At 45.7% G+C, this 22331-nt stretch overlaps 1 protein-coding gene across 1 annotated transcript in view; it reads left to right on the forward strand.

Moving 5' to 3' along the window:
* Positions 1 to 12663: 12663 nt before the first annotated feature.
* The window catches only part of LOC146856205 (LIM homeobox transcription factor 1-beta-like), a 513853-nt gene continuing 504185 nt past the window's right edge, over positions 12664 to 22331 (forward strand). Inside the window, exon 1 of the mRNA XM_085650711.1 lies at positions 12664 to 12744. The gene's annotated coding sequence lies outside the window, so the exon portion shown is untranslated. The remainder of the gene's footprint in view (positions 12745 to 22331) is intronic.

The following is a 22331-nucleotide window of genomic DNA, read 5'->3' on the forward strand; positions in this document are numbered from 1 at the left end:
GTAGGCCTCTGCGGTGCAGGGGACTCTCCGCCAGAGTCCTCCTCCCTCCCTGTGTCGCTGGCAGATGGTGTTGCGACAGATGTTGTGGGCACACAGGGGGTGGGGACAGGTTGGTGTTGATCTGGCAGAGGCATTGTAGTATGTCCCGATGCACCGCAGTAAGGGCATCCCACTTTGTCTCCATGCGGGCATGGTGGGTGACCTGCTCCTGTTGCATGTCCTTGAGGATCCCCACTACCTGGCCAAATCCTCTGGTGCTATCTTGGTACACATCTATGATGCGTGCCAGTTGGGGGTCATCATGCAGTCCAGACCCCTCTGCAAGGCATGCCCTGTGCCTCCCACCCCTCCCAGCACCCCTCTCCACACGGGCAGGACCAGCGACGGTACGCACAGGTGACCCTGGGACCCCTTGGGTGGTGTTGTCCTGTGTCCCTGTGCTGTGGGTGTTGATTGTCCTTGGTCTGTCCGTGTTGGCGGGGGTGCCCTGTCGGTGTCCAGATGATGGAGGCGTGGGTACAGGGGGGGCAGATGTTTCTGCTGCTGGTGCTGCATGATGGCTCACACCGAAGGGGCCAGGTTGGTCGTCGTCATCCGAAGAGGACAGTGAGAGAGTCAGACCAGAGAGCTCAGTGTCCACCAGAGTCTGGGGCTGAGTATCCTCGTCATTTGTCACATGGGTGCCCAGCACGACCTGTGTTTGGAAGAGACACACAATGTGATTTATGTTTCTACATGCATCGTTGCTTCACAAACATGACATTTTCTACTTTTCAAACAGATGCCTGCCTGTACATTGCTTTTTCCCAGCTTGTCACAGACAGAGTTTGATCTTGTTGTTGGCCATTTGCCAGCATGGCCTTGTGCTCCCCACAACAGAGCCCAGTGTCAGACATCTTGTCGGTCCCTTCCCACTCCCTGTGAGACGAGTATGTTTCAGGTTGATCTTGCTGGGCCATGTGGGCGGGTGTAGGTTGTCTGTGACTGCGAGTCCCATCATACTCTTGGCCACACCCCCCTTCCCAGCATGCCCATGCTTCCTCCCTCTTGATTCTGCTTCCCTGTGAGGGGGTGTGACAGCAATGGCAAGATGGCTGACTGTGAAATCCTGGTGTTTGTATGGCTACCAGTCCCAGCATGGCCTTGTGCTCCCCACAATAGAGCCCAGTTTCAGACATCTTGGCAGTCCCTTCCCACTCCCTGTGAGGCGAGTATGTTTCAGGTTGATCTTGCTGGGCCATGTGGGTGGGTGTAGGTTGTCTGTGACTGCGAGTCCCATCATACTCTTGGCTACACCCCCCTTCTCAGCATCCCCATGCTTCCTCCCTCTTGTCTCTGCTTCCCTGTGAGGGGGTGTGACAGCAATGGCAAGATGGCTGACTGTGAAATCCTGGTGTTTGTTTGGCTACAAGTCCCAAGTGAGCCCCTGTACTTCACACAGCAGCACCTAGTACGGGGTATCTTTTGCTGATATTTCAATGAGGTGTGTGTCAATGCATTGTACCCGGTGAGTTGTGTGGAGTTTGTGTTGGGGGGTGTCTCCCTATGCTGATTAGTATGGTCAGGGCTGTCAGTCCTCCTTCCCATCATGACACGTGCTTCCTTTGTATGGCGTGCAAGTTGTCTTTCAGGATGTCAGTCAGTGGTGTCCTGCTTCTGATGTGCGCACATGCCCTAGCAGGGCCTTGTGCTCCCCACAGCAGGACCCAGTGTCAGCCATCTTGTCAGTCAATTTCCACTCCTCGTGATGTGGGCATGTTTCAGAGAGGTCTTGATGGGCCAATCAGGAGGGGAGCATTATCTGTGACTACAAACAACATCATGCTTTTGGATACACTCACTTCACCTGCATCCCCACTATTCCCTCCTGACAGTCAGCTGCACTATCAGGTGGTGTGTTTGTGGTGTCAAACTGTCTGGCTGGGTGTATTTGGCTTAGTGCCACTGGCTTGCTGTATTTGTTTATAGGTTAGTGCATGTCATGACACAGTCCCCAGTCACTATGAGATGGCAGTGTTTGTGTGACTGGCATACACATCTTGGGTTGATTATCTATTGGTTATTGTAGCTTTGCTTGGGGTGCATGGTTTCACTGCCCCCTTGCCACACAACCTTGGGTATGTTGTTTGTGTACTCACCAGTCTCTGGGATGTCTGCTAGGCCATGGACGCTCTCTGGTGGTAGGATGTCCCGCACCTTCTCCTCCCAGGTCCTGAAGTAGACTGGTTTGGCAGGAGGGCCACCGCCGGTGCGCTGACTCAAGGCGTGATCTTTTTCGATGAGTTTCTTGACCCTCCTGCGCACATCATACCACCTGTTCTGGATATCGTCCTTTGTGCGCAACGTTGGTGCTTGTGCGTTCATCTTGTCCACAATCCTCGCCCACATCTTGGTTTTCTGTGAGATGGGGGTCCTTTGAACCAATGTACAAAACAAATGTGGCTCTACTCTGATGATCTCGTCTACCAGCACTTCTAACTCACTCTCTGTGAACTTTGGATTCTTCTATGGAGGCATAGTGATGGGTGGTGGCGGTGGGGATGTGTGTGTGAGAGTGCAAGTGATGGTGGTTTGGTGTTGGTTTTGCTGTGTATATGTGTGCGTGCTTTTGTATGAGGTGCTGATGGTGTGTGAGTTGTGTGAGTTCTGAGTGTGTCTGTGGTTGCTGTGTACTGGTGTTTGCTGCTGGCTGTGTCTCCTGTTTGCAAGGGATGATGGTAGTGATTGTGGTCCTTTATATAGTTGTAGTTGTGGGTGTGTCTTTGTCAGATTAATTTTTTTAGGGTATTTATTGGCTTAGTCATTGCTTGTTTGGTCCTTTTTTTGTGTTTTTTCCTTTGTGTTTTGTAGGCATGAAGGAGACGTTCATGTGACAGAAACGGACGCTGTCTCGTGCGGGCTTCTCCGCCTCGTTCACGCTGCCTGTCTTCTGTGTTTGGTAGGCGTCATTCGCGGCGGTCTCTATTGCTTGTGTGCCGGGTTGTCTGTGCGTGTCGGTCGTGCGGCTTGGTCCCCGTGCGAGTCGGTCTAGTTTTACACGCATTGCATCGTACTGTGCTAATCGTACATCGCGGGTACGGGTCGGTCGGGTTGATTTCGGGTTCGTGTCGATCGGTGAAAATCGCGTCTGATTTCCGGCCGGATCACTATTTTCCCTCTGACTCGGTCGTACGGCTTGTATTCCGTACGTGTCGGTTGTAATTCACTTGCATTGCATCGTAATGCACGGGTCGTACGGCGCTGGTCCGTGTCGGTCGGTATTCGGTCCGGGGCCGTGTCGGTCGGTTCGTTTTGCGGCCGGAATCGGAATCGACCCCTTAGTGTCATTGCCAGGGTGTTGCAGGCACCGAAAGGCGTTGATGCAGCTCCTCTGTGCTATGAAGTGAATAAAACTATGATAACTACTACACTGGAGTGTTGAGGTGTTTTTTATCCAAAGGAAGCAGTTTTGTGTAGATACACATACACCACACAAAACGGCTTCCTTCAGATAAAGAACACCACAGCACTCCAATGTGTGTGTGTGTATATATATATATATAGGACCAGCAGGCTATGGTACAGTCTACGCCCACTGGGGCGGGTCCTGTGAGTATTTCAGGTGCTTGAAGTGTGGTGCGTCTGCTCTACGATCCTGCCCATGATTAAGTGCGAGAGTAGCACGAAACGCGTCGGGCTCAAGATTCCAAGTGAAGTGTTCTGCCATCCTTGCTGCTGCTTTCACCATTAAAGCACTAAGAAATCTTTCTGCGTGTGGTCTCTTTGAGGGGACAACTCTCTTGTTTTTGATATATATATATATATATATATATATATATGTTCCAAAAAACTCCAAGTAGTGTTCGTATGCTCTCAGTAGTAAAGGCACAGCAACAACGTAGTGCAGGTCAGAATGTTTATTACACAGCGCGTTTCGGCAGAAGCCTTGATCACGTGTCATATATATATATATATATTCAGTGAAAAAACCATGGGTTTCACACACGTTATAGTTAGGAATTAGCATTTAAAAAACCTTGCAAATTCAGTGAAAAAACCATAGGTTTCACACATGTTATAGTTAGCTGGACATTTTACTCGTAAAAAACCAATGAAATTCCCCCGTTATAGTTAGTTAAGCTAACTATAACTCGCGCACCCGCAATCCACTGCTGATGACGTCACATATTACATCACTCATGACATGGTCAGTGACATCACTCATGACATCACTGATGACATCTCAAATGACATCACTGATGACATCACTGATGACATCATCCATTGAGTATCTGTTTCTTAACAATTTTAATATGTTTAATATATATAGAGAAAGGCCTGTTGAAGAATGAGTGGGTGTGCAAGTGTGTAAATGGATGATTTTCTGTGGTGCATAACATTATTCTTTAAGTAAGTCATTAAATGTATCTTACTGCAGACTAGCGACTAAACTGTGTAAATGTGTGTATGTATCTGTATGTTGATGTATAAGTGGCTGCATGGTTTTGTGAACAGCTATATGAGTCTCTATATGGGTAATTGATTGGTTGTCTGAGTATCAGTATGGGTTCGTGAGTGTTTGTGTGGGTAGGGTGTGTGTCACTCTATGCATAGATGTGTGAGTTGTGATTCTATGGGTGAATGGTTTTAGGAGTGCATCTGTGATGGACTGTATGGTTGAGCGAGTGTATGTATGGGTGTGTTAGGGATTGAATATATATTTCAGTAGTACATTTGTGACTAACTACATATGTGAAAGTCAGTATATCTGCGTGTAAGAGTATATAAGTGAGTAGATATGAGAGTGTATGATTGTGAAAGTGACTGTATGGATGAGTGTGTGCTTGTATCAATGATTCTATAAGAGTGTGAGAATGTGATACTATTTTTATGAGTAAGTGAACTTGAGTGTGTTTTACTGCATAGGTGAGAAAATGGGAGTGTGATTATTTGCATGACTGAGTTGGTGTAACAGTAGCTCTATGGATACTTGTTAGTGTGTGAGTATCTATATTATTGTTGAAATGTATATTATACTTTTGTATGGGGTGACTGTAAGTATGAGTGACTTTACAGGTGAGCAAGTGGAGGTATATGAAGACCAAAGAGTTAATAAGTGGGTATGTAATGATTGGTATTGCAGTATATCTGGTTTTGAGAATGGAACTGTTAAATTTTTACTCGGTGTATCAAAGGTTATATTATGGTGTAAGAAGATGTGGTAATTTTTCTCATGGATGACTTCATCAGTGAGAGCTACATATATATTTTCTCTAATCAAGAAATAAAGAATGGAGTGGTGAAGCCCAAGACTAGAGTAACTTTTTTTTTTCATCCTGTCTTTTTAATATTACAAATTGAACAATGTTAGGGGATGGACACTGCACCTTGAAGTCTATTTGCCGGTCTATTGCTGAGTCTATTACCCTTTTTACTCTTTGCATTAATGCTTATGTATGTGTCTATCCATTTTCATCTTTACAGATATGTCTGTACATCTCTTGTTTACAGATGAGTGCATGTTTCTTTTTGTATAAACATTTCTATGTATATTCATAAGTTTGTATGTCTGGGTGCATTTGTAGGTGTATTGAACTCTATTGTTTTATGCTGTAATATTTGCATAGCACTTGCTACCTCTACGTGGGGCGCTAAAGCTCTTGCTACATGGGTAGCATGCTACACCATGTATGGTGTGTGGATGGAAGGATGTTGTCTTTGTTTTGATCCTATTTGGGAAATATTTCCATGTCATGCCTGAGGACCACCGAGTTGTGGTTATATTGCTAAGTGATGCATCACTTACAAGTATGATGAATGAAGAAGTGTGAGAGACATATGTAATGTTTACGGTTTTCAGTAACCTAGTAGCTTTGAAAATCTCTGCAGGTCCCTTTATGTATTCATTCTGATCATAGTACACTTAGCTGGTTACTGCGGTGTTCAGATAAAATATTGAGTCAATAATATCGACTGAAACAAATATTGAGTTGGAAATATCGTGACATGGATATATCGTGAGCAAGAATATCATGGACAAGAATATTGATTTTAAGGTAAGTAATATCGATGTTAAAAACGTTGTTAATAATATCATTTTTGTATTATTTTGTGTTTTTTAATATATATGTCAATTGTATCTGTTTTACAATGCTTATTTAAATATTATTAGCTTTTTAATACTGTTTGTAAATTAATAGTAGTTTTTAAATTTAATGTAATTGATTTTTGTAATTTTTTGTACCATAGTGGGTTTTGAGGTTTATAGAGGAATAGGGTGGGAAGTAAAATATTTTAAAATAATTAATACAATTTATAAATTATTATTAAATATGTCATTGATCATTATTTATGCTAACTGTATAATTAATATTTGTTTCCATTAAGTTTTAGGTGCGGGTTGTGGGTTCTGTAGGGGTGGAGGGTGGGAAGTAAATTAATTATAATTAATTAATAAATATTTTTTATTTAATATCAATTATTTAATTGCTAACTATTTATATTGAATGTATAATTAATATTTTATGTTTTTACGTTTTATGTGTGGGTTGTGGATTTTGTAGGGCTATATGGTGGAAAGAAACATAATTAAAATTAATTTGTAATTATTATCAATTATTTAAATGATAATTATTTATGTTAATGGTCTAATTAATGTTTTTTTTTCCTTACATTTGAGGAGTGGCTTCTGTGTTTTAAAGGGGTATTGGGTAGAAGGCAATTAATCATTATTTATTAAAAAATAAAATGTAATTATTTATAATTATTTAATTGATAATTATTTATGTTAATTATATAAATACTTTTTTTACGCCACATTTAACGTGCAGGTTGTGGGTTTTGTATGGGTATAGAGTGGAAAGTAAATTAATTATAAATATTTAAAAAATACTTAGTTTTTGTATGGGTAAAGGATGTGTAGGAAATTACAATAATTATTAAATATTGTTAGTTTTTAATAATTGTTTAAATGATAACTAATTATTTAAATATGGAATTAAAATATTGTTTAGATATGTGTAAGATGTATTTGTAGGGGTAAAGGGTGTGAAGTTATTTAAATATGATTCATGTATTCTTAATTAATTTGCAATATTATTTGTTTAGTTAATTTTTAAATATGTAGATTCTTTAATTAATGTTTTTTTGGTGTTGGTTGTTTGTTTTGTATGGCTAAAGGGTGCAAAGGTAATTAAATGTAATAGTTGTATTGGTAGTTAATTGGTATTTATATATTAATAGATATTTAATTATGTAAAATGTGTAAATTTTTTAAATTTAAATATACATTTTACATGTGTGGTGTGCAGTTTGTGGAGGTATAGGGTAGAAAGTTATGTAAGTAATAACTAAATTAAAAAGAGTAACATTTTATTTGTACATTGTAATTTATTATTGTGTATTTATTGTGTTATGCTTTTTAAATTTGTACACTATATTGTATTTATTGGTTGGTATTATTTTGACAATAGATTTTGGTATTTTGATTAAAAATATATTTGTATTAATGTATCATATGTGTTAAACATTGTCGTAAATACGTAATTTGTTAATTTAAAATAAATATAGTTTTTTATGATTAAATATTTTTATTTTTTGTTATTTACTATAGTTTTGAAATTATTTATTTTACTTGAAGTGAAATAGTCTGTCTCTGAAGCCACATAGACAGACTTTCCCTACTGTTGAACTGACTGGAATTGGAACAGTAAATTTTACCCCTCTGTAGTCCAACACATTCACTACTATTACACTGACTGGAGTGGGAATAGTGCATTTTACCCTTCTGCATTCCAACACTTTCCTTACTGTTGCAGTGAGTGGAGTGGGAATTGTAAATGTTAACCCTCCGCAATCCAACACTTTCTCTACTGTTCCACTAACTGGAGTAGGAATAGTACATTTTACACCTCCAAAAGCCAACACTTTCCCTACTGTTGCATTGACAGGAATGGGAATACTACATTTTACCCCTCTGCAATCCAACATTTTGCCTACTGTTGTTCTAACTGGAGTGGGAATAGTACATTTTACCCCATCCGTAATCCAACACTTTCCCTACTATTGCACTCATTAAAGTAGGACTAGTAAATGTTATCCCTCCGCAATCCAACACTTTTCCTACTGTAGTACAGAGTGGAGTGGGAATAGTAAATTGTACCCCTCCGACATCCAACACTTTCCCTACTGTTGAATTGCTTTTAGTGGGACTTGTAAATTTTACACCTCCTGAGTTCGACACTTTGTCCACTATTTATAAGTTGTAGTGGGAATAGTATATGTATTAATTTAAAATGTTCATAGTTTAGTTTACATTATTTACATTTACATTAATATATTTTTGGTTATTTAAAATTATAATATTAATGATTTGTATGTGTTTTTACGAATGTATTAACCCCTTGAGTGCCCATGACAAGATGGTCTCGTCATGGGCCGCGGTTGCGCTGTGCCCATGACGAGACTATCTCGTCATGAGCCCCGCCCGCTAATGAAACGCCCGGCACAGGGCGTGGAAAGGGCGGGGCACTCAAGGGGTTAATTTTTGGCAAATTCAAAATCTTATTTTTTTCGAGTTTTTTTGTATTTCTAATTACAAAGGTTTGGGGATCAGATCCCTCCGCCATCGAACAACGATTCACTGCCTGCCAGTTTAGGATGGCGGGTGGATCCAGACCATGACCGTGGTGGGCGCAAAGACCACACCTCATGAATCCGCCACACGTAATCGTCACGACTGCCTGGTGGAGCGGTCTGCATATGTAAAATGGTGGCAGTGCCAAGCAGGCACAGTCCGCCAAATTATGATACTGGCTACAGCCAGCCTTTCCATGGCGACAAAACCACCATGGAAAAGCTGGCAGGGATTGGTTTTGGGGTCCTGTTGCAGGCCCCCCATGTGTTTAGGGGAGGTGTGGGTGCACTGGGGGGTAAGAACTAGAAAGGAGTGTGCAGTTCCTATAAAGACATGTGGGGAAGACAGGTCTTTCTTCGTGATGCCCTCACACACCCCGAGAGGTGTCATGCTTCATCATTGGGCATTTGCCCCTCGTCAGGCCGGTGCTGCAATGCCTGACGGGCTTCCGAAACCGGGGCTCTTTGGCAGGGATCTTTTGAAGAAGAAGCCGTAAGGTGCATGCGGGTGTGGGGGGCTAGGTAGTGCACGAGGGGGTGAGATAGTTAAAATAGGTAAGGAGCAGTCCTATTGGGTCAAGTTTTAATAAACTAGGTAGCTCCCGCCTAATTAAAAACTGTGTGTGTGCCCCTGTGTGGAAAATAATGTTCCTCAAGGGTCAAATTATGTGTGAATGGTCAACATGTTTCGTGCCTAGTTTGCCCCTAACGGGTCAATTGGCACTTCATCAGGACCTGTAAGTGTGAAGGAGTGCACTACCACCTAGTATTCAGTATAATGACTTGAATTACCAGGGAGGTAGGAGAGCCCTAGTAGACGTATACTGGGGCGTTCACTAGACCCCTAGTACAAGCGTCTGAGGCTGACGGGGCTGGCCAGAGCACGTTGTTGCTCCGGTGATAGGCATCGAGAGGCAACTTGCCTTCGTCCTACCCTTGCTCCGGGACCCGTTGCACTGGGGGGTACCCATGGTACCAGCCTACATTTCACGGCACTAAGTGGCAGGCACTGTGTGGTGCCTGCCACGTAGTGCAGTGAAATGCACAACCTGCATTTTTGACATCATGGCGGGTGCTTCAGTCAGCAGCACCCATCGCAATGTTAAATTGCAAGATGCGACCGCCATGGTGATGGTCTCATCCTAATTTGGTGTGCGGGACCGCCGCATGCATGGCGGGACGTCCTGATCCCCACCACGATGGTGGGCGGACTCTAGTCTGCCCGTCATCGTAATCGGCCCCTTTGTTTTTCAAATATTTTATGTTATTTTATATATGTATATGTATATTTTTTTATATTACTACATTTTAAAAAACAATTGGAAAAGAATATAAAATAAAAATATTAATGTATTAATATTTTATATGTGATATATGTAAATAAAAATTTGTATATTAATTTATATGTTTGTTTTACTTTTTTTTTTAATAATAATTGCTATATTTCTCACACAAAAATTAAATATATTTTATTTGATTATATTAGTATTAGTATTTAATGTAATTAATGTTTATTATTTACATTTATATATATTTAAAAATCGATATTTTAGAGAACTATATTGGTGAAAACTATATTTTTTTATATTTTTGTAATTTTAATTATAAGTATAGGGAGTAAATATTTTTAAAATCTATATTTTTGTATGTAGATATATTGGTAGTCGATATTTTGGGGCTAATTACGATGCAGTTGGAAACAGCTCCGGCCATCAGTCGGAGCCTTTCCTACCAAATCGTAATATGCCGGTCAGATTCTTTTCCAACCACCTCATTACGATGGAGGCGGTCGGAAAGGAATCCAAACAGTCAATCCAACTGTCTTCCAACGAGCCTGTCAGCCAGTCGCAATGAGGCCAGCAATCCCTAGGGTGGCTCCTTCTGCCCTAGAAATTACAATGTTGGGTTTTGGCAGCCTTTCTGTGTCGGCCTTACCGACGCAGAAAGGCTGTCGGAACTCGACTTTGGTGGCCCCCAGCAGGTTGGAGGACGAAGGGGCACCTATGGTGCCCTCCTGTTGATCCCTGCACCTTGTGGCAGGCACCTTGAGATGCCTGCCAAGAGTGTAGGGATGAACTGCACCTCCTATTTTCGAATGGGAGCATGCATTCCGGCCGGAATACATGCTCCCATTGTAAAGTATAGGAATGCGACTGAACAGTGTTCGATCACATCCTAATTAGCCAGTCGGGACCGCTGACTGGGTTTCAGTTGGTCCCATGAACAAGACGGTGTCGGGCGGAGGAAACTCCGCCAACATCGTACTAGGGCCCCATGTCAGTGAACTGGTTAGTGCACCGGGCTGCCCTGTCCACGATTTTTAGTTTAACGGTTATGGTGAGCAGACATGGGTTGAGGAAGAGATGGAGGGCAGATCTGCTAGGATGGGACGTTGGTATCCAAATGTGATTGTCGTTGTGAGGTGTCAGGAAGTGGTTTTTATATGTAGTTAATTGGGACCTGCACTAGTGAACTAAATTAGATTATTTTGTTGGGCCATTGGTATGTGGCAGATCTCTTCAATTAATCCATGCCAGTTTTATTGGTGATGGGTGATTCATTGCTGTGGACTGAGACAGTACTCGGCGATGGTCATGGACCTTTAGGGGTTTTGTCACATGTGAGTGTGAGAGGGTTAAACATATAAGGGAATTATCATTTTGCCTGTCTGAACTACAATAGGATGTCCGGCCCCAGGCTGTTGTGGTATTGGTATTAGTGTGAGCAAGGAGGTTAAACATGAACTTACATTGCAATATAACTCCCAGGTTAGGCATAGGTCAGCCCTGCATAACTTACCCAGACATGAAGGGCCCGATTCACAAAGGTAAACTCAGACAAAAGTCTAACTTTATGACTTTTGGTACTCACGAATGGCATTTACGAGTAGTAAAGGTAGACTTTTGCCTCAGTTAAACTTAAGTTTTGGTCTTAAGTTTAACTGAGATCAAAAGCCCTTAGACTTGCGGTCTCAGTTAAACTTATGACCAAAACTTAAGTTTAGGACTTTTGGTCTCTGTTAAACTTAAGACCAAAACTTAAGTTTAACTGAGGCAAAAGTCGAACTCTACTACACGTAAATGCGCTTTGTGAATACCGAAAGCCGTAGGTTAGACTTTCGTCTCAGTTTGCCGTTGTGACTCGGTCCCATATGTTGTGTGCTGGTTGGACTGTTTCAAGCCTGCGGACCGTAGACTGCAAGGCTATAGCTATCGAAGGCGGGATAGTTATATTGGTTTCTATTCCAGGTTTGTTGGATTATGTGTTATTTTGGAAACAGCCACGTTTTCACCTCTTTTCTAAACTATTAATGCTGCTCAAACTATGGAATCATGGATGACAGGAGTAGGTGTTTTAGCTTTGTAGATTCCTAGAATTATAACTGACTAAATCCCTTCTTTATATCTCTGCATAGTGCCATGTGGGGATAACTGTCTTTTTCTGTACCCATATATGTGTGTTGGGCATACTTCACTGTCACCTCTTCCTCTCCACAGCGCTTTGAGACTGCCTTTGTGTGTCGTAAGGCACTATAGAGATGATTTGTAAAGATAAGTGAATATAGTGTTGCTTATTTGTGGGAGAGTGCGTGAATCTGTGTGTGCGTAACTTACACCTTTTAACGTGCAATACCTGTTTTACTCTATGCCCCCTCACACACACACAGTGCAAATTAGCGCCTCTGCTGTAAAAATCCAGACTACTATATCGTGAGCTGAGCCCAGCAAGAGGAGACAGAGGGGCTTAGTATGACCCAGAGTGCTCCCTTCTTTCGGCTTCCCCCACACACCTCTCTCTCCCCATCTCCCCTATCCCCCCTCACACCCCCGTAGCCTCTCTCTCCTCGTCCCTCTGCCTCTCCGGCGGGCACCCCTCCTCTCGTGAGGCGCTGTGTGGATGTGCCCGGCGGTGAGACTCTCGGAGCAGCAGCCTGCTCCTGGAGGGGAGGGAGGGGTGGAGAGGAAACAAGAGGGGGGAGGGGGGTCTGCTGTCTGTTGTCAGAGCCTCCTTCATTCCTCTCATCTCCTTGGCTTCCTCCTGGATGTGAACTGCTGCTGCTGCTGTCGCTGCTGTGGTGCGCCAGGGCTGCACTACCCTGCTGGGAGCTTGGCAGGACAGCCGCGAGCCTAGGTAGGTACTCCTTGTACTTTTCCATTGCAATCCATCTCCCCTGCAGGACTTGAAGGCAGGCACCCCGGACACTGCTCCTGCGCGCGTCACACCGCGAGGCCGCGGCGCAGCCGGGCATGGGCTCACGCGGGCAGTTATTAATCAAGAGACGTCCGACTCTAACTTGTTGTGGAGTGGAGGAGGTGAAGAGGGTGGGTGGCCATGGATACTAGAGTTCTTCCGCTGCGTAGTCATAGCTGCCGGGGTGCTCCCGCCCTCCCGCTGGTCGCAGGCGCTGGGGTCCTTCTGCTCCTATCCGTGGATACCTGGGCCCTCTTCCCTCGGCGCCTAGTGCCATCGCGAGCTCTCTTTAGTCACAGCAGCTAGGGCTCTACAGCCACTGCTCTGAAACACTAGGGCCCTTCGCCCCCCTGCTGCCATGTTACTCTCTCTAGTCGGGGAAAGCCCAGGGTCCTTCGGCCACTAGAAGTACTGGAACCTTCCTTTCCCTGGCTGTGGTAGATGCTAGGGTCACCCTGCCGTTCCCTCTAGTCACAGAGGCTACTGTCCTTCGACCCTCTAATCATATATACCGGGCCTCTTTCCTCGAGCCTTTCCACTTTTCCTACGTCACAGAAGCTAGGGTCTCCTTCCCCATCGTACATTCCAAATCCCCCAGCCCACCGCCGTACCTGCTGATTTCCTGTTGCATGCCATCCTCACATGCTAGCCCTTCCTACCCCGCGGCTATAAAATCTAGCTCCTTGAAAACCCCCCTGCGTAGCAGTGCCTTGACGCTCCGTAACTGCGCATACCAGGCGCCCCTTCCCCTAGCCATCGACCCCGTCCCTTAGACGTATATACTTGCTCCCAGTGCTTTAAACGGGCAGGTACTCACATATACTGAGTACCTGCACTGCTATCGTGCTGAAGAGAAAGTACCGGCACTTCTCAGTAGCGCACGGGTAAACTTGGGCGATGGGTACCCACGCTTTTTTAATCCCATCTCACCCACGGCGTGCTCCCAGTCCTGTACGGTCTTACTCCCCTCCTCACGCCTTTCATGGCGGGCTCCTCTTGCCCCCTATCTGTAGCTCCCATAGGGTCTTCTGACCCCCAGTCGTATATTCTAGACCGTCCTACTCACTGGCCAAGCACAAAATGCCAGCTGCCTTGCCATGCATGCCAGCTACGCATCACACTCTCAGGTTAAGGCTGCTGGTGCCCACCTACCCACAGTGTACATTAGTGAACTGTGCCTGGCTGACCTAGGCGCTATAGCGTCTTCCGTCCCCTTGCGTGCTCAGCCCTGCATGCTAGGGGCTCCTGTGACTATACCTGCATGCTAGGGACCCCTATGTGTATCCCTGCATGCTAGGGGCCCCTGTGACTATTCCTGCATGCTAGGGGCCCCTGTGACTATCCCTGAATTCTAGGGCCCCCACGTGCCCTTTCTTGCATGCTAGGGCCCCCGCGTGCCCATTCTTGCATGCTAGGGCCCCCACGTGCCCATCCCTGCATGCTAGGGCCTCCACGTGCCCATCCCTGCATGCTAGGGCCCCCACGTGCCCATCCCTGCTTGCTAGGGCCCCCACGTGCCCATCCCTGCTTGCTAGGGCCCCCACGTGCCCATCCCTGCTTGCTAGGGCCCCCACGTGCCTATTCCTGCATGCTAGGGGCCCCCATGTCTATCCCTGCATGCTAGGGGCCCCTGTGACTATCCCTGAATTCTAGGGCCCCCACGTGCCCATCCCTGCATGCTAGGGCCTCCACGTGCCCATCCCTGCATGCTAGAGCCCCCACGTGCCCATCCCTGCTTGCTAGGGCCCCCACGTGCCTATTCCTGCATGGCAGGGCTCTCTTTCTCCTTTCCACATCATGGGAGCTTCCCTAACCATGTGTATTGAGCCCAGCCTAGATAATACAGTATATGCACCCCCCCCCCCCCCCCCCGCCCCCGTCTATGCATGCTAGGGCCCTCGCCTCCCAGGCCAAACACAGGAGATACTCTCTTCCCCAAACTGTAGGTGCGCATGCCGGTGCTACTGGTAGGCCCCTTGATCCTACAGACGAGCGCTGTGTTTAATTTGCCCCTGGTAGTAAATCCCTCGGAGCGCAGACTTCCCGCAGGAACCTCCAGAGAGGCGACGGGGAATACCAAAGTGTCCATTGTCCACAAACACCCTTCTCCGCGGTGTCCAGTGAGGTCAAGCGCTTTGAAGCCCGGACTACCTGCTCGGGTGCAGTGGAGGTATGTGTCTGTTTTTTTTTAATTTATGGGCCCTGTTTAGAGCTCTCCTCGCTGAAGTGCACATATCAGCTGTCACTGCCGCCGGACTGCAGCGTTTGAGATCAGAGGGCGAGTGACGCGTGCAGCCGAGACCGCCCTGTCGCGATGAGTTCGCGATAGATCCTGAAATCTGTCGCGTGCGCACCGTCGCGCTTGCTTTGCTGTGCTTATTATTCTCTGCCTTCTGTTATGCACAGAGTTCTCTCTGTCCGGTTGTGTGCATTGCAGTTCTCTCCTTTCCGATGTATCATGACATTTCCTGGTGACCTGATGCCTACATTATACACAGAGTCCGTTCTCTATGCCAGGTTGTATCATGACATGTCCTGATGTCTGTGTTACACACACGCACCTTTCTCTGCCGGGTTGTAGGCATGAAGGCATGTTTATACACACACACACCTTCGGCTGTGTGCATGACATGTCCTGTTGTCTGTGCTTTAAACACATTTCCCAACGTGCTGTTGTTTGTTGTTAGCTTCAATTCACTCCTGCCCGGGTGTGTTGATTTTTTGATGATGTCTGTTTAATACACACACTTCTCCGTCCCCGGCTGCTTTCGCGAGTTTTTCTGTCTGTGCTGTACCCACAGTCACCCTTGTTCTGTTGGGTTTTACTCCTGGGTATTTGTTTTATGCACACGATTTCTTCTGCTCGGTTTTGTTTGCTGTTTGCTGATTTTTGTTTCATACATGACGTTTCGTTGGGTCTTTTGTGTTTCCTGTTATCTGGTGTCTATGGTACACGCACAGTTCCCCTGCCCGCTTCTGTATACGCAAATCACAGATGTGTGAGTTACACGCAGTTCCCTGTGCAGAGCGGGTTTTTGGTTTTCCGTGAGTTCGGTTTTGCACAGAGAATCCCTGCGCTGTCTTGTTTTCAGTAAAATCCTGCTTTCTTCACTGTACAACTAGTTTTCGCGGTGTTATCTGTGCACCGTACTCTTGTCCTTGTGTGTTTTGCAAGTAATTCAAAATCCTGTGCACTTTTTGCGACCGTGTGTGCCGCGTGCGCTCTTAAATGCTTTTGTTTTCTTTACGGGCACCTGTAATTGACGGGCACTTTCCTTTTCTTCGTATATTTTTCTTACCGGTCTCTCAATGTAGCTATTTTCAAATGCCTTCGGTCGCTTTCTGTGCCAACCCGTGTGATTTCTGACTCCTGACCGCGCGCGCTGGGTTTTGTTTTTGATTATTCTTCAGAGCTATTTCCCTACCAGCTTTCAACAGTATTTGTGATTTAATGGGGATGTCGCTTCGTCTTGCACACGCTAATGCTGTTATGTGGCTGAGCGAAGTATGTTTATTTTTTATGAACGTTTTCTACCTTTTACGGCTACACCTGTTTTTGTTTTTGACGCCCAGTAGTGACAAAGTTCCTGTATGACAAGGTGATGTCTCTTTCCCTAGCAGACGTGTGGCTTGTGTGTATGTTGTCGCTGTCCGTAATGTAAATAGGATTTTAAGATACCCCGCAGATTCTCGCAGCTAAGCAAGTAGAACCCTTGCCTCGCCAAAACGCGTGTCTTCTAAAATAAAACTTTGCTGGCTTGGTAGATTTCTCAAAAGTTGTTTCTAAGGTTTCAAGAACATTTGCCTCGCCCCGGCGAGGAGTGATTTGCGTAGCAGTTTTCTTCTCCCTTTAATATGTTATTAGCGTTTAATAGCGGTCTCGCAATAAACACAAGCGCCTATGCGGTGTGTGTTATTCACCGTCCCCGTGCGTGTCCTCCTGTGTTTTAAAGTTGATTATGATATATGTATTTCACAAACACCTTCTTCCAGGTTTGAGTACATATGTGTTTTTTCTTCCCCGTGGTAACGCTTCACCGCTGTACTTCCGCACCACAGTCCTCGTTTTTGCACAGTTTTTAATTATGTTTAATTTGATTTAAAACGTGTTCCTGCAAAGGCCTCTTCTGAACCTTAAGGTTGATATTTAATTTAAGTACATAAACGGGCCTCTTGCGCGGCTTTATTTGAAGTATTACCGCCAGTTATGTAAAATGATACCGCTGTTCATTTTATTTGTATAGCGCTTACGGGGAAGCAGCGTTGAAGCGCTATACTAAGTTATGTTTGTGCTTGCGAGTGCTAGCCAATGACATGTAAAAAAAAATATAAGATAATTGTCATCATTTGTAGCGGTACCAAATGTAATATGTGCAATATTAGGAGCGAATGGAATATTATTCGTATTAATATATTCGTATTCGTGTAAATATTAGGCCGACCGTTACTGTTAAGGTTATCATTTGTAGTAGTAGTTATGGTATTGTCATAACTACCAGCTTTCAACGTTTTCAGCTCATGCTGAATCTTGTGTACAACGGAGTGAGAAGTTAGGGCGCAGTGTACTACTTTGAAGACATACCCCCATTCCCTATATATATGTATATAAATAGAGAGAGAGAGAGAGAGAGAGAATTACCCAGTATTCTATGCTTTTTTTGCGGAACTGTAAGCCTGAAGGGGGATTTTGTATATATATATATATATATATATATATATATATATATATATATATATATATATATATATATATAACATTTCGACTGCAAGGTCCGAAAATGCCAATTTACTTCTTGAAAGTTGAAATGCTCCTAACCAGTGCTACTTCCACGTGTAAGACGCCCCCATGGATTTGTAGGAACCTGGGACGCTTTTCTCCTTTTTAATTCGAGAATGCTCTGCACTTTACCTGTTTGACATCCCGCGCCCTTCAGTTCACACATCCTCTGACCACTGAAGATGCTAACAAATTCTCCTCAAACCCTAGGTTTCTCAAAATGGACAAATGGGTGATGAAGTTAAAAAGTCCCGCCCTGTGACTGCCAGCAGGGCATGAGGCATCGTTATAGAACCCAGCCCTGTGGCGTGTCTCGCGCCTTCTTGCCTCCTTGACTATGCGGACAATTAGAAAACGCGTCCCTGGAATCACAGTTCCAGTGTAATGTGTACATTAAATCTAATGTATTTCAATTACTGGAGGAGCTCTCAGGGAAACGCCCAAACACCTGGAAATTCACACCGGCACACCCACCAAAAATACAACTGCACACAATTGTGCTATTTTCGAAACACAGCTGTGCTTGCATTTTATTGGGGTGAGGCTGTCACACAAGCACTGCGTTGGTATTCCAGATTTCTGCAGCACATATTTTTGTCCGCTGGCTAACAACACGTTTCAGCTATCTTTGCTAACGCCTAAACTCGGTGCTTACATTGTCAATGTCTTGTGTATTTGGGTCTGAGTGCGGTGGGCCAGGCGTAACATTAATAATTTTAACAATGATGTAGAGGACACTGCACGGTGCCTATGACACTTTATTGGCCGTTGGTATTTTTCCCACGACAAGGGTCCTCCTTTTATCCACCTTAATAGGATGAAATGCTGAGCCATTCCCTCCTTAATTCAATCCGGCGACCTGAAGCTATCACGCGCCCAGAACTCACGCACTGCCACGCGCGACTGCAGCAGGCACACGCCCCACTGAGCTGTACGAAGAGCGGGGTAAGTTAAAGGAGGCACTTCGGGGGGTTCAGTCAAAAAAGAAAATTCGTGTAGTCCGCACTGCTCTGGGTGAGGTGAGCGGACGGAAGGAAAACAGAGAGAGGAGAGGGTCAAGAAGAGACGAACAGCGGCACATAAACGTATACAAAACACGGCAGGTGTGCCGCAGAAAGAGGAAAGTAATTAGATGCTAAAGGTGTGATATGGGGGTGATAAAAAAAGCAGACAAATGAGCAGGATTTAAGAGAATAGAAGTGGGAGGAAGGGATTAAAAAAGGAAATACACAATGCCAGGAAAAAAAACAAGAAAGCGTTACACGTGGTTGGAGGGAGATCAACTACCGCTAAAATAGAGAAAGAGAGATGAAAATGGCAATAAAGAGACAGAGATAAACGTAGGATATTGAAGCAATATTAATACAAATTAACAGGAGCAAGGGAGCTGCGTAGTAAGAAATTAAATAAACAGAAAGACGAAAAGATATTGTAGAAAAATAGCAAGACATAAAAAGGTACAAGAAGAAAACGAGCAAGAAAAAGAATACATAGAGTCGAGAGAGTAGGAAATATTTAAAAATGTAATAACCAGAAAGAAAAAGCAAGGAGAAGTATTGACAGAAGAAAGACAAATAGAAAATAAAGATTAAAGACAATACAACAAATAGCAAAATAAAAAGAGAAAGAGAGAATTTAACAGAAAAAAAGAGAGAGTAGCAAGAATTGAACCGAAACGGTAGAACTAGACCACAAAAGGCAGAGGTGAAACAAAGGGCAAAGCGGAGAGAAGGTCACGGAGGCAGAAATGGTTGTTTAGGGAAACGGAGGGATGAAGAGACAGAGAGTGAATAACAGAGCAAAGAAGGAGAGAAAATGAAAAAAATGCAAACCAACCTTAAATAAACGGGAGTGGGGCAGGGAGAGGTGGGAACAGCAAGTGTGACAGAAAAAGACAAGCAAACTTGAATCTGAAGTTTATTTTTTACGATAATTGTGACATAATTCTGTCATATGTGGTAAAAGGGCTGCACAGTTTTCGCAGGGAGGTCTATCTTTCTTAAATATTACTAATAAGTACAACCCCGCGATGCCACACAAGCCGAGAGAGGGGCACCACCTACCCACTCCTTCCCTCCGTTGCTATGGTATTTATTCTTTACCTGCTAATCTTTAAATTTACCGCAGTAGTTTTCGGTCATTGGTGTCCAGCGTGGGTCCAGAAGAGCCAGTTCATGCCGATTTTTTAAGATACCCACTGGTTCTGTGGATGATTTCCATTCATATTAGATTTATGTAAATGCGTCTTTTCTGGATATCCTGAAAATCCGAATTTATAGGTTGGCACCTGTTGCCAAAATCTGTGGGGCAAAATGATGGCTGCGATGAACTAGGGCCGGCTCCGCCTTTTATGATTTCATGGTTGATGAAACGAGCACCATAGGATTAGGTATCACCTGGGCACCACGGTGCAGTGCTGTTTGTGCTGTGCCTTTTATGAGGACCAGCGCTTTATTTCCGATTACGTGGGGCATGTTGGGTGGATTTTTTCTTTGAAAGAGGCGAAGACACAAGAGCAATTGATTAAAGGTTTAAATGCATATATTAACAAGGAAGACATAACACAACAAACATGGTGTCGGTGCAGGTCGGAGTTCCAAGAGAAGAAGCAGAAAGCTCCGGGGAAGTGGGCATGTGAGGAAGTGCCCTTGAAAGAGGGCACAAGGTCAATTGAGGTGAAGTGTCTGCCAGCTGACAGAATCTGTGGGATTTGCGAGGACACTGGCATCCTCTGGGTAGGGGTAGAAATAAACTGAGCTTGAAAACGAGACACGAGTGGTCAGAGTGGAGGTATTCAAGAAATGCCGGTACCCTCTCTTTTAAAATAATGAAGTGCAGGTATTCAGTCCCAGAGAGACCCGACCCACTTAAAGCACTGACAATAACTGAGAGCAAAAAAGCCGCTGAGTTACAGTTCTGACCAAATTGTCATCCACAGAGCAACGACACCTGAAATATATACATATCCGTTCTAAAACATATAAATTCTATTTTTGGGGGGGGGTGAGGAAGCTCAAGACCTTTTTTCAATTAAGCACCCAACACACTTGTTTGCTGTGGCTAGATCCTGGGTGGCTTTTTTGTGGGGGTTAATGTGAACTCACACGTCCAGGGCACACAGATAGTGAGTATACAGGGGTAGGCGTAGGCCACGACGTGTGTGAGGGGTTGGCAGCTGACACACCTGCCATGAGTTGTCAATAATGGGCTGTAGTGACAGTGAGACGGGTTTTAGGCAGTAACAGTGTGTGCCGTCCACACCTCCACGACAATGACCTCTTTCACTGGACAGTACCTCAGGTTACCCGGAAGTACGGAGGGAGGGCGGGGGGTGGAGCATCCTTTGTGTTCCTTCCTGTGGTAATCCCTTCCAGTAAACTCGCATGCAGACGGGATGAAAGTCCTCGCATGCCGTGGAAAGCGGAACCACTGGTCCGCTCTTCGACTTTTTCTCATCTGCCCTATTGTTTTTCCTCCCTTGAACGCAGCAATCTACGTGCGCTTTTAATTAATAATTCACCAAAGCATAACCCCACGTGTACCTCCACCCTTAAAGCACGGTGTCCACTGTCCCGCCCCTCAGGCTCGGGTGAGACTGAAGGGTCGGCACGTGTACCTCCACCCTTAAAGCACGGTGGCCAGTGCCTCGCCCCTCAGGTGAGACTGAAGGGTCGGCACGTGTACCTCCACCCTTAAAGCACGGTGGCCAGTGCCTCGCCCCTCAGGCTCAGGTGAGACTGAAGGGTCGGCACGTGTACCTCCACCCTTAAAGCACGGTGGCCAGTGTCTCGCCCCTCAGGCTCGGGTGAGACTGAAGGGTCAGCACGAGTACCTCCACCCTTAAAGCACGGTGGCCAGTGCCTCGCCCCTCAGGTGAGACGGAAGGGTTGTCACGTGTACCTCCACCCTTAAAGCACGGTGGCCAGTGCCTCGCCCCTCAGGCTCAGGTGAGACGGAAGGGTTGGGACGTGTACCTCCACCCTTAAAGCACGGTGGCCAGTGCCTCGCCCCTCAGGCTCAGGTGAGACGGAAGGGTCGGCACGTGTACCTCCACCCTTAAAGCACGGTGGCCAGTGCCTCGCCCCTCAGGCTCGGGCGAGACTGAAGGGTCAGCACGTGTACCTCCACCCTTAAAGCACGGTGGCCAGTGTCTCGCCCCTCAGGCTCAGGTGAGACTGAAGGGTCGGCACGTGTACCTCCACCCTTAAAGCACGGTGGCCAGTGCCTCGCCCCTCAGGCTCAGGTGAGACTGAAGGGTCAGCGCGAGTACCTCCACCCTTAAAGCACGGTGGCCAGTGCCTCGCCCCTCAGGCTCGGGTGAGACTGAAGGGTCAGCACGAGTACCTCCACCCTTAAAGCACGGTGGCCAGTGCCTCGCCCCTCAGGCTCAGGTGAGACAGAAGGGTTGGGACGTGTACCTCCACCCTTAAAGCACGGTGGCCAGTGCCTCGCCCCTCAGGCTCAGGTGAGACTGAAGGGTTGGTACGTGTACCTCCACCCTTAAAGCACGGTGGCCAGTGTCTCGCCCCTCAGGTGAGACTGAAGGGTCGGCACGTGTACCTCCACCCTTAAAGCACGGTGGCCAGTGCCTCGCCCCTCAGGCTCAGGTGAGACTGAAGGGTCGGCACGTGTACCTCCACCCTTAAAGCACGGTGGCCAGTGCCTCGCCCCTCAGGCTCAGGTGAGACGGAAGGGTTGGCACGTGTACCTCCACCCTTAAAGCACGGTGGCCAGTGCCTCGCCCCTCAGG

This window comes from Triturus cristatus, chromosome 4_1 (assembly GCF_964204655.1).
Source record: "Triturus cristatus chromosome 4_1, aTriCri1.1, whole genome shotgun sequence".
Taxonomy (NCBI): domain Eukaryota; kingdom Metazoa; phylum Chordata; class Amphibia; order Caudata; family Salamandridae; genus Triturus; species Triturus cristatus.